Here is an 11,037-nt window from a genome sequence, read left to right on the forward strand (position 1 = left end):
GGGGCCACTGTGGCTCAGGTCTCACAGCATCGCTGGTCCTCCACCATTATGTACTATACTCCTCCTCAGCCTACAAAGGGTCTGTCCTCTCAAAGGGACCATGTCTCTGCTTTTAAGTTTTCATGGGCCTGGTTGTATGTATGTACGTACGTATTTATTTATCAAATTTGTTTTGAGACAGAGAGAACGCACAAGCAGGAAAGGGAAAGAGTAAATCCCAAGCAGGCTGTGCACTGTCAGTGTGGAGCCCAACGTGGGGCTCGAACTCACAAAATGCAAGATCATGACCCGAGCCGAAACCAAGTGTCGGACACTCAACAGACTGAGCCACTCAGGCACCTCTGATGAGCCTTTTTTTTTTTTTTTTAGAGGTAATTTTTTCTCTATTTTGAAATAACTTCAAACTGACAGAAAAGTCACAGAAATAGTACAGAAAATTCCCATATACCATCCATTCTCATTTTCTCCCTCCCTCTCTCTCTGTATAGGTGTGTGTATACATACATTATTTTGTTTTTCTCTGAATCATGTTAGCGTAGACTACATAGATCATATCCTTTAGCCCTTATGCTTAATATCCTTGCTCTTTGCAAATACACACTATCTCATGGTACAATTATAATATTCCAGTTTTGCCAACTGCTTTAAAAATGTCCTTTACAGCACTTTATTCCCCTACGCAGGATCCAGTCCAGGATCCTGTAGCACATGTAGTTGTCCCCGCTCTTAAATCTCCTTTATACTGGAGTGACTTCTCAGCCTCTGTCTTTCACAGAAGTGACAGTTCTGAACAATACAGGCCATTTTTTTTTTTTTAAATAGAAAGTTCTACAATTGGAGTTCATCTAAGATTCCTCATGATTAGTTTCAGGTTTTCCATCCCTGACTGGAATTCACTAAGTGATGTTATGCGTTTCTCAGGACATCACACCAGCAAGCACGCGACATCCATCTACCCCTTGCCAATGATATAATTTTGATCTCCCCGCCATGACATCCAGACACTCCCCTGTGTGGATACATTCCCCTCACAACTGATAAGCTGTCAGTGGAGAGACACGCTGAGGTCATGCAAATAGCTTGCTCCTCAAACTTTCTCCTCCAGAGGTCAGCACCCATAGATTCTTGCCTTAACTAATCTTTACCATCATGGTCACAACTTGCTCTATATTTGTTAGTCAGTGTTCCCCAGTACAGTGGGGTCCTTCCTTCTCCCGATAGATGTTTCCCATCAGCATAGACCTATAGATTCCTATTTTATTCCACAGTTATAATCCACAGCTGTCCTCAGTTTTGAAGCTCTTGTGGTCTCAGATTATGGTCATTCTTTGTAGCCATGGAGGGTAGATCTAGCACGTATAGGGAGAGACTACCAACAAGGGTAGATTTTTTTTTTTTACAAATAGTTTATTGTCAAATTAGTTTCCACATAACACTCAGTGCTCATCCCCACAAGTGTCCTCCTCCATGCCCATCTCCCCTCCCCCCACATNGTTCTCTGATTTGCTCATTTTAGCCACTCTGACTGGCCAACAAGGGTAGATTTTGACCTAGTGAAAGAAAAGCTTTAGAAGGATTCCAATTCTCCATCATTAGAATTAGCTGACTGGGGAAGTAGTAAGCTGCCCATCACAGGAACTATTTAACAGTCTGCTGACTGCTCTTTCTAGAAGAAATTCGTGAATCAGGTTGGGGCTTTTAGAGATCCCTTCCAAACCTTTGAGTTGAGACTTGCAACACAATCCAGGAAAGGAGGAGAGTGTGACATCTAGTTTAGAGGCACATCCAGAAGAATACTAGCTGCCAACAAGGGAAAACATCCAGCCACCTGCTGGACACAATCCAACCGGGCTTGTAGAAGCAGGAGTTGCAACAAGCGAAAGTCTAATCCCTAATCCTCTCGATTTTTCTTGACCATCGTCGCATGTCCGCCGCCATGTTAAATGCCAGCAGCCAAGAAAGGAAGACAACTCAGAACCAGGCCCATCACAGGAACCAATGGAATGATAGAGGAGAGTCCCTCCAGCTCTGCCTGGGGGAGCTAGGAAAGATACAGACTCTTCCAGAACAAGTCGGGGCTCATCAGCCAAAGAACAACTGCAACACCAAATTCTATCCAGCACGCGATGGACTCCAATTCTGGGAAAATCTTAGACCAACAGAGATACACACACATATGTGTGTGTTAAATACAAATGTGTGCATGTACACATTTTAAAGGACATATGGGGCACCTGGGTGGCTTAGTCGGTTAAGCGTCCGACTTTCGCTTAGGTCATGATCTCGCGGTTCATGGGTTTGAGCCCCGCGTCAGGCTCTGTGCTGACTGCCAGCTCAGAGCCTGGAGCCTGTTTCAGTCTGTGACTTCCTCTCTCTCTGACCCTTCCCTGCTCACGCTCTCTCTCTCTCTCCTAGAAATAAATAAAACATTAAAAATTTTTAAAAAAAATTTAAAAAAAGGAAGAAAAAGAAAAAAAATAAAGGACATAATGTGTGGGAGAAGGCACGGACACGTTGGTAGAACTGGTCAATAGTTCAGCATCCTGGTCAGATAATGCTGTTCCCCTCCCTCACCAGGAGATCTGTAATCACAAGACACCCAAAGATTAAATGCTCTGAACCGCTGATAAGCAATCTAGAAGTCACACAGGGACTCTTACGTGTAGCTACCTTTTCAGCTCCTCACTGTCTGAGTCTCTGTTCTCTACACACAGAGCACAGGGTATAAGCCCAGCACAGTCCAGCGCAGAGACAGAGGCACTACTACCACCTTACTTAGAGAGTCCCCGGCAGGACCAAGCCTCTCTTGGAGGGGTGAGGGAAAGCAACTTGGTGGCCTCAGACGCAACCCGGTGCTGGGACTAACTCAAGGCCCTGAAATCAGTCCACTGTCCGGGGAGGTTCATGTCATCTGAACAGGTTCAGGGAAGCCTCCTCCTGAGCAAAGATAGAAACTGTGCTGGCATGCCTTTCTGTAGCAGCACGCTTCGTAAATTCACAACATGCATGCTACCGTTCCTCGTTTCTGAGCCCGTGACAGACGTAACAAATCTATCATGCACACTCTGACACAGATGCCACAGCCTTGTCATCCTTGTACTCATATCCTTCTACGCAGCGGTTACCAAGTGCTATCCGGGAACACTTGTTTCCAAACATACTTCATGTTTGATACCTACCTTGCATTTCCTAAGAATGCTACAAAAATCAGGCCCTGCCTATTTTAAAGAAACTGAAACAGAGATAACAGAGGCCAGGGGCTCTGAGGGCCCATGGTTGGGAGAGATGAAGCTTAGATGAGAGCGAGGCCTCTTGGTTTCACGCATTCCCCTCTAGCTCTTGCTCCCAGTGCTGGAAACAGGGAAGGTCTTGGTGGCAATCAGTCATGTTACCTTGTAGATGACAAACTGCTAGCCATCTTGTTCTAGAAACTTTCTCCCTTGCTGGCACTGAAGAAATGAATCAGAGCAACCACACTGGGCTCTGTGCTGTCAGTGCTGAGCCCATTTCAAATCTTCTGCCTCCCTGCTCCCTGTCTCTCTGCCACTCCTCTGCTCACACTCGCACTCTCTCTCAAAAATAAAAAAAAAAAAAAAAATAAAAAGGCAACCACACTGGGAGCAACCACATGGTAAAGAGAGAGGTTTCTAAGAGCTAAGATCTCCAGCCCACAGTAAGAAAATAAGACCTACCTCCCCTAACTGCAAGGGAGTGAATTCTGCCAACACTGAGTGAACCTGGTCCCCTCCCCAGTCAAGCCCCCACATGAGGACTCAGCCCAGGCCAACATCTAAACTGCAGCCTTGCAGAGGCACTGGCCAAGCCATGCTTGCACTTCCGACACCCAGAAACCACAAGATGATACAGACGTGCTAAGTGTGCGGCCACGTGTTACATAGCAAGAGGCAGCTGTGTAACATGGGGAGGGAGGAGAGACAGAGAAGGGCAACCAGCTCAAGCTCGTCTTAGGAAACCCACATTAGGACCACAGAGTCACGTGCATCTGAGTGGCAGTGGTTCTCCAAAAGCCAGCTGGCCTGAGTTTTCAGGTACACTCTCCACGGACATGAACAGGGCTACAACTATGAAAGGCCACTTGTCTCGCACTTGAAAGATAAGTGACTTTTCCACACTAGCGTGTGCCCGACGGACTAGGGCTTCAAGGTCCTTGTGCCTTTTCCCTGGGCGTGAGGCAGCCGAGGAAGCTGCCCGCGGCAACAGTCAGCCCAGTGTCATCTAATTGAATCCTGCCTCCTGAGCCTGAGCTCTCCAGCAGGGAAGCGGGGCGGAGAGGGGGGGGGTGCTCCCCTGAAGCCTTGAGGCTGGACGCAGAGCTATTGCCCAGCCCGCGCCCTCCTGCCTTGGCAGGGAGAACCCGCTCTTCCGAGTGTGCGGCCCCAGCTCCATTGCCCCAGTATCACAACCCTCTGCAGAGCTCAATCCTTGGATTCCTCAGACCCAATTAGAGTTGGCAGGACTAAACCAGCCCAGGAGTGCATTTTTTTGTTTTTGGTAAATATTCCCAAAATAATCCATAAAAAAATACCATCGGAGCTGGGGGAAGGGAGAGCCAGAAAGATCAGGGGCAAGAAAGGGACAGAGAGCCCTCCCCAAACCACCAGCACTTCCCTCCAGCCCTTCTCAGAGCATCAAGGGGGTCTTCTTATCAGAAAAAGCAAGCTGGTACCCACGATCCCCAAGCACAAAACAGAATCAAATAAATTGTCAACACACATGGCAGAAACACTGTATTCTTCTGAGATTTCGGCGTGCCATGCCCCCTGCCCAGCTCAACCACCCCTTCTGCGCCTCCACTGCGACTCCTCGATTCCCAATGTAAAACCTGCTCTTACCCACAACCTGGATAATCTGAGCCAGGAGGACGCCGTCTGTCACATCTTGCTGGAGGTCCTTGATGAGACGTTTGTGGCCCGACTTGGCTAAATAATGATTGGCCCAGTCTGTGTAGATCTGCAAAAAAACACCCAAACAGGCAACGTTAGGAACCCGCTCAGATCCTGTCCCGAGTCAGAGGCACCTGCTGGGGCCCCCGCGCAGCCCCACGNTGCTGCCCTGGGCCAGCCAGTGCCATTAACATGCAGAGCCTTGTGCCGAGGGGCCATTCAGCTACCCAGGGCTGGGCTTTTGCCTATTGAGAGATCTGCCGTCAAGACGCAGGGAAAAGCTAAAGAAGGCTTCAAAGCACGCAATTGCCTGAATGGGACGGGGACACAGAACTCAACAGTCTGCTCCAGACGCCTTTGAGAGGCAGTGGCTCTAAATGCAAGAGAAGTCTCCCCCACCCCGCCGCCATCACCCCCACCCCTTCCCATCTTTTTCTCTTTATTGAGAAAACGTATGGGGAGGTTACCACCCAACAGGCATCTTTTAATGGGCCATTTCAGGGTAAGGAGGGCTATTGAGTAAGCGGAGCTCTCAGGAGCCTGGGTCCCTTGTAAAGAAGCCAAGTACACAAACACAGAGCCCTTCAATTACTCGTGTGTGAGTGGCGTTATTTACGGCCTCACAATCGCCTCAAATGTAATCGGTTTAATTTAAAAGCCCGGCATCATTTTCACTGTTGGGATTCCGTGACTAATAAGAATTTTAAAAACCCAGCAAATTCTAACATATTTAAACACAGCACTGGCGTACACAGCATCCCAAAAGGCAGAGGCTGGGTCACCCGTGGGATCAGGAAAGCAGACCCTCTTCGGGGACACACAGACCTGTTCCTCCCCGTCATAGAACTGTCACTATGAGAGATGGTTTCTTCCAGAACAGCACAAGAAAACTCACCTGAAAACTTTCTCCCTAACTGAAGAAAAGCCAACTAACAAACAAAATTAGAAACCTCATCCATTTTGAGTGTGAGGTTCCACGGAATTGTGAGCCTACAGAGGGACATGAAGGCCCTATAGATGGGCACCCTCTCTCCTCCCCACAGGGATAGGAACAAATGACTGCTAAAGAGAATATTCTACCCCAACTGGTCCATATATTAGTAGCAACAAGTTCACATACTGACTCATATGTCTCCACCCAAGCGAAGGTGGTCATTGTATCTCCAGCAGGCCTGCTCCGAGGTCTTGTGTGTGACTTCCAGAGCAGGAGCCCTCCCCTCACCCTGGCTCTCCGCCACTCTATTCTTCCAATGGGCCCAGAGTAACCTCACACAATGGGCCACTGCCTCTTGAGGCTCCTAAAGTGGGGACAGCAGGCCAGGGCCTGGACTCGCAAAGTAGGACCCGTGAAGGAGCCAGCACCTCTGGCTACTACACCTGGGATGGTGAGAGCCTCATCCTAAGATGGAGGAAGGTAGACCAGCACTTTCTACTTCATCAAGAGCAGAGAACAGACATCCCCTGGCTACTCCCATCCCCCACCTCAAAGCTTGGCCTGCCACTGCAGAGACCCACAAGCCGAAGAGATACACTGCAGGAAGATTCTATTTTACACCTCGGTCCAACGTATCTAATCCTTAAGTCCACATTACCTCCCTTCCCTAGGAGTTCCAAGTTTTCAGAGATCCAAAGTCTAATTAAAGCAAGATCATTTTCTATTTCATAAGCACTGAGAAAGCGAAGGAAGTAGATCCTTAATAAATGACACATGGTATCTACTACATCTTCGTCATTTTACAGCCAGTCCTAAATGCCAAGGATTATTACATGGTTAAGAGGGAGAGAAAAAACATTAAAAGGAAAAGAGGAAGACCCAGGTTCAAGTCCCAGTTCTGGAAGGGCCAAGGGGTAGGGATTCGGGTTGCTTTTGTTCAATGATGCATCCAAGGTGCCTACAGCATTAGCACATGAGTTCTCAATATTTGTCTGTGGACGAATGGATGAAGGACCTCAGACAAGCTGTTTAACCTCACTGAGGCTCGTTTTTCTTGGCTGTGAAATGGGATCAACACCATCTACTTGTCAGTTATTATGAAGACTGAGTAATAAAACATTTTTTAAAAAAGGGCCTTATGGCCAGTTGGAACTTAATAAATAAGACATATAGTGCCTACTACATATGAGGCACTGGTATAAACACTTTGCACTTATTAATTCATTTAACCCTTACTCTAGGAGGTGGATACTATTCTTGTGTCTATTTTTCTCCCAGAGAAATTTGAAATGTAGAAAGGTAAACTGCCCCCGCGGTGACAAGGGGCAGAGCCGGGATCTGAACCCAGACTGATGGGCTCGGGAATCCCTTAGACATTCGATGATGATGCTGCCTCTCTGAATACAAATACAAATGTTATTCAAATCTTTTACTTCCTCCATGACACCCTCCTACGGACTCTAGGCTCACTCCCCTACTCAGCTGTGTTCTCACTGAAGGAATGTAACAATAAATAAACAAAAACCCAAACCCTAGTTCTAGCCCTTGCTGTCTGAATGCCTGGGGCAAGTTACTCAACTTGTCTGAGCTTCAGTTTATTCAGCTGTAAGATGGGCACAAGATGGACTCCCGCAGAAGGCAGGTGTGAAGACTTAGTGGTTTAGCATATGGAATCCCCTGGCCGGACTCAAAGGGTTCAGGAAGTGGAGGCAGTGGAGTGGGATGGTCAAGAGGGGGGCTTTGCCCTCAACACACTTGCTTTAACCCCCAGCTGCCATGCCGTCAATTACCTCTGTCCCCTTAGGCCTGGTGTCCTTATGCGGATAATAGTACCTACACATCACGAGGCTACCATGAGTATAAACTGAGCTCATTTATAGATAAAGGACATAGAATCCTCCAAATGCTAAGTGTCCAATAAATAAGTATTTAGAAATGTGGCTATCAGCATTATGAAATGGGCCAGAACAAAACCAGCCCAGCAGCCTCTCAGCCTCTCCCCTGAACCTCCAGGACACAGTCATGACTCAGGCACTCATTCTCCTCCTTCACAAGGTAGCATTTCAGGAGTCAAGCATCTACCATCTGGAATCACAAACTATGATGGACTGAAAGAAAAGCAGGTCAGAGATTGGCCAGGCCAGTTCATAGAGCCAAGCTCCCTTTCCCCCTAGAAGATGCACCCACAAGGCCCTCAAGCCCTACAGGGATCCCACAGGCTATGTCCACGGGACTGTGAAAACATTCCAGAGCTTAAAGCCATGTGCCCCCAAGATCATCAGCTGAGGGGAGAAGGGGTCATGGACAGGGACACTGCTGAAGGGGTGGTGATGCTGGCACCTCTTGCTCATTCTCTCCCTGGAAGTTAAAGGTAAAATAGATCTACTCTCTAAAACCAGTCTTCTGTGTGTCCACACAATCCAGCAAGAAACCAAGGGTAAGCAAACTTCTTTTAACAAGTATACATGTACACACACATGTACACACACACACACACACACACCTTGGAGCCATGGTGAGACCACGTGGGTATCTGGTATACCAAGGAGAACTTCTATAGTAGTCAGAAATGGCTCTGCCAAAGAAGTGAGCTTCTCCACCCAAAAACTGTTGAAAAGAAGAGCCCTTCTTTCAACTCTAGCCTACCACACACCATTGCAACTTTGTCTTCCCAGAGCACAGCTCTAAACCTATCACCTGCTCAAAAAATCATCACCAGCTCCCCACTTCCCACTGAGTTGAAGTCTGGCTTTTCACACTGCTATTCAAGGCAGCCTGATCCACCCCACTCCTCCCCAGACCGTGTTCAATCCCTTGTTGGGGCGGCAGTGTGTGTGGAAGTTATAAGGATGGGCTTTGGAAATGACCAAGTACAGTTGGCCCTCAGCCCTGGGCAAATGAATTTCTGCTAACGTTTCTGTATCTCAGTTTTACCCTCCATAAAATGGGGATTATATCTAATGTATTCTAGAACAGCTGGCAAACCATGACCCAGGCCAAACCCAGCTGACCATCTGTTTTTTTGTAAACAAAGCTCTACTGGAACACAGCCACACTCACTTGTCATCCTTGGCTGCTTTCATGCCACAGTGGCACAGTTGAGTAGTTGTGACAGAGAACTTTTGGCCCATAAAGCTTTAAATATTTACTATCCAGCTCTTTACAGCAACACTTTGCCAGTGTTACAGGGACTGAATGAGAGGACATGCCTACCATACCCAGTGCTCAGTAGTAATGACTGCCATCACCTTCAGGAGAACATGACCTCACAATTCCCCATGATTCATGCCGTCCTGTCTGCCTGAGTACCTCCACCAGGGTCACCTGGCAAGGCTCAATTTCTAGGTTAGTCCCTCCATGAAGTCACTCTGGATTTCCCGAATGCATCCTGAGCTGCACATGATGCAGAAATTGTAGATAACGTGTACATTGGCACCATCTTCCCACCTTCAGCACCAGACGTGGGCAGGGACCCTGTCCCACCCATCTTTGCTGCTCAGTAGTACTTCCCAAGGTAGGGGGAGGGGGACACATGCCAGGGGTCTGTATGGGGCTGTGGGGTTGAGCTGAACAGAGAGAAAGGGGGGCAAATCTCTGGGAAACTGATTACATTTGAGATAAATAATAATGTAGGCCCTCAGCAAATCCTCAAACCAGGATTTCACGTCTCTTTATTGATTCAAATGGGAAGGGACAGAGAAAATAAATCACTCCGTGGCTCAAGCTCATTAATCAGGACCCATCCAATAAGAGTCATTAATTATGTGGAGTTTCCCCTCCCCTCCTTTCTCCCCAGCTCTCAACTTTTTAAAGAAGTCACAAGAAAATACCTAGATTGATTGTAAGGATCCATTTTGAGGGGCCATGCTAATAAGCATGGACATAATTCAGCCCCATCTCCCTCACTTGCTCTTTCAGTAGCACATGCACAGAGTACCATTCTTTCCAGGGGCACCCTTGGAAAATAAACTCAATATGCTTAGTCATCAGATGCCGTCAGCTTTGGCAACTCACAAAAATGCCGCAGTGGGTGTTTCAAAGATTTGAAGCAAGAACTAAAGCATGTAGAGCTTCCTGTCCACACCTCAGGTTCCCAGAATCAGTTGCTCCAGAGCCTCACCATCCCCACCCAGCTAGAGACTTGGGGCTGCGGACGCTTCTACCCTGTTCTCTGAACTTCAGTGGTAATGGATCAGAAAAAGAACCTCATAGTAGGAAAGAATACAACCACGGATTCCCACCTCCAACTCCAAATCAGATCATACTACAGCGAGGCTCCAGAAGAACTCTGCACTAGCATCTGAGGAGCCTTTCTCATTCAGAGTCCTGCATCTCACTGTCTGCCCCTTTCCCCTCCTAACAGGAGAATCGGTACTCCAGAAACACTCAGTGAGGGAGAGACGCTGCTGTCAGAGGCTGGAAAAGATAAAGGGGGAAAGCAGGCAATGACAGCTGAGGAGTGAATTCGTTCTGATTCACTTATTACCCCTGACAGAATTTCAAGGAGTGCTCCATTTGTTTGCTTATAAGCAATCATTCCATATCCACATCATTCCGTATCACAGAGGCAGAAATCAAAGCGGGAAAATTTTGACAGATCAATTCAAGTTGAAAACCTGATTATTAGTTGTAACAAGAAAACCGATAATAATTGCACTGCGTTCCATCAGTGAGGATAATGTTGCTAAATTTATATTGCAATCAGCCCTCAATGAAGGGGCGGGGGTAGCACTCTACAAAACCCCAGAACAATTCCACAAAGGAACTGCACCGAAAGTTGGTGCCATTTACAACTCTGCTAGAAATCCAGACCAATATGCCGGACAGTCTGACGGGTCCAGAAAGCAGTGGACAGCAGCAAGATGGCCATTCCAGGGCAAAGAGAATAAAGTCGATCTTTCAGAAGGAAGTGCCAAGGTGGAGATTCAAGTAAACCAGTCATGTACCATCAGAGGTGGTTTCCAGTCAATCAGTTGCAAAGGAAAGGTCACTATTTGGCCTCAATTCAGAGGAGGTCTGGCTCCAGACTTTGGCCATGTCACCAACCCAATATTTCCATGACTAGGTTTAGTTCTGATGGCTCTGAAGTATAAGAACCATATTGTAAAAACATCTAGAGGGCTCACATAGTGTCTGAACACCACAGATAACTAGTCAATTAACTTTGATTTTAAGAAAATCAAAATGTACCATCTGTTC

The 11,037-nt window shown here is 47.3% G+C and overlaps 1 protein-coding gene across 1 annotated transcript in view; it reads right to left on the reverse strand.

The window, feature by feature from the left end:
* The window catches only part of NAV2 (neuron navigator 2), a 270,778-nt gene extending 265,914 nt beyond the window's left edge, over positions 1-4,864 (reverse strand). The window contains 1 exon segment of the mRNA XM_077761085.1: positions 4,854-4,864. The gene's annotated coding sequence lies outside the window, so the exon portion shown is untranslated.
* Between the last annotated feature and the right edge of the window lie 6,173 nt (positions 4,865-11,037).

This window comes from Crocuta crocuta, unplaced genomic scaffold, assembly GCF_008692635.1.
Source record: "Crocuta crocuta isolate KB4526 unplaced genomic scaffold, BGI_CrCroc_1.0 scaffold233, whole genome shotgun sequence".
Classification (NCBI taxonomy): domain Eukaryota; kingdom Metazoa; phylum Chordata; class Mammalia; order Carnivora; family Hyaenidae; genus Crocuta; species Crocuta crocuta.